Raw genomic sequence first — 2,339 nt, forward strand, 5'->3', positions numbered from 1 at the left:
ATTATTCAATTATAGTATAATCTAATATATTCAATTATAGTCTAATGATTATTCAATTATAGTATGATTATTAGCTCTTTTTTTTATCTTTTTTTTTTATATATATATTTCTATGTAAAGTTCAAATAAAGTGAAGACTCTCGCTCTCTCCTAAGATCTCACTCTCTCAATCTCGCTCTCTTAGTCTCACTCTCTCCTAAGATCTCGCTCACTCACTCTCGCTCTCTCTCAATATCTCGCTCTCTCTGTTATCGTTGTTATTTTTCCATTAATGATTACTAGCTTTCATTTCTTCTGGAACAATCACAAATACTTTTTTGATCATGGATCTACTACCAGAAACTCAATACGTAATCTTAGCATTCAATGTGTATTCCTAAATAATCTCATTTTTCAATTATTCAACCATTTCATTTTACCAAGTTCAATGTTAGTCAAATTAGTCAATATAAACTAAATCTCGCTCTCTCCAACATTCTCGCTTTGAATTTCGCTCTCTCCTAAAATCTCGCTTTGAATCTCACTCTCTCTTGAAATCTCGTTCAACATCTCGCTCTCTCCTACTATCTCGCTTTGAATCTCGGTCTCTCCTTAATCTACTTCAGCCCGCTTATCTCCTTAATCGCTTTGATGTTTCAACATGTGTGTAACCTTGGACAACCTAATATACAAAATTTTGTTCGTAGACAAAGCTAATTTGGAATTGTCTTTCATTCCAAGGCATAACTTATATCCATGCACTTCATATTCGCTTGGAGTTCACTCCCAGAAATATAGCCATCCCCACCCTCTCACGTCAATCCCACAAGCATCCGTCTAATTCGAAATGATAAAAAATGCATAGGTTGTTAGAAGCAGCTCGAGTACACAGATACAATAGTATACCATCTCATTACTTTATTTTCTCTATGAGGGAAAAGAAAAAGTAATAAACCTGCAATCTTGAGGGTGGATGTGTGTCGAAACTTCAACCTTCGACAACCTAAGCGAGATTCGTGAGATTTCCCTTATCGAGGGTTGAAGTTTCGACCTATGTATTATTTCCAAGTTTTTCTTTGTTCGTCGAGTTCTCAACTTTCGACCTCCACATTAGTCGAGTTCTCAACGTTCGACCTCTAGCCTCGAACTCCCAAAACAACAATATTTCTCTAATAAGTTTCAAAACAACAATATTTCTCTAATAAGTTTCAAAACAACAATATTTCTCTAATAAGTTTTGAAAACAACAATATTAATATTAAAGGTCCTAGAAATAATGCCTAACAATCTCAGATTGAAAAGACCATAGTATTTGAATGAGTTTAATAATATTCTATACTATAAATATATAACTCAAACAAAGATGCAATACACGTGGGAGTCGAAAGGCATTTTGATATTACCTCAACCATGTCTTAAAATCTCATCCCACTTCGACATCCAAATATAAAAGTAAGGGTACATTAGCAAAACGACTAATTTTAAATCTAAAGGCCTCAACATAAACAATTCTCATTATATCCAAGCAATCACATTTAATCAAGCACATGATTTGAGATAGTAGAAATATTAATGTATTTCTCTGTATTTTACCGAAAAGTATGGGATATATACACATTATCAAGGGACTAAAAATAGATCCTAAAAAAACTAAACCAACCTAAAAACTCTCTAACTTCATGGACTAAGTATTTGTATACATTAACACCTTCCCTTAAACTCAAGGTGGTAAAGTAGGAATCAACTTGAGTTTGTTAAGCAGCGGGAGGAAGTGCTCGGGAGACACAACTTTGGTGAAAATATCGGTAGGTTGCTCAGTAATAGAAACAACTCGCAAAAGAAGAGTTTTACTCTGAAGGTGATGTTGAACAAAATGACAGCCATTCTCGATATGCTTGTTGCGCTCATGAAAAATATCATTGTGAGTAATCTGGATGTCACTACGATTGTCACAATGAAAGATAGTGGTAAACGGTTGAGGAACTCCTTATCAGCAAGTAGCCAGTGGAGCCATAATAACTCTAACATAACATCAGCCAGGGCGTGATATTCAGACTTCGTACTAGAATGAGAGATAATACTCTGTTTCTTACTTCGCCAAGAAATAAGAGTCATTGAGATAGAAACGGTAACTTGAGGTAGAACGCCGGATAAGACCAGGGATGACTAAGATGAGAATTAAAGGCTATGTCTCATAGTCCCCTTGACATATTGAAGAATATGAAAAAGAACAGTAAATGAATGGTTCGAGGGGCAGCCATGAACTGACTTACAATGTGAACAACATATGCAATGTTGGGATGAGTTATTGTTGGATAAATAAGACTACCAACAAGTTGACAATAGATACTGACATCTTC

The sequence above is a fragment of the Benincasa hispida genome, chromosome 1 (genome assembly GCF_009727055.1).
Source record: "Benincasa hispida cultivar B227 chromosome 1, ASM972705v1, whole genome shotgun sequence".
Lineage (NCBI taxonomy): Eukaryota > Viridiplantae > Streptophyta > Magnoliopsida > Cucurbitales > Cucurbitaceae > Benincasa > Benincasa hispida.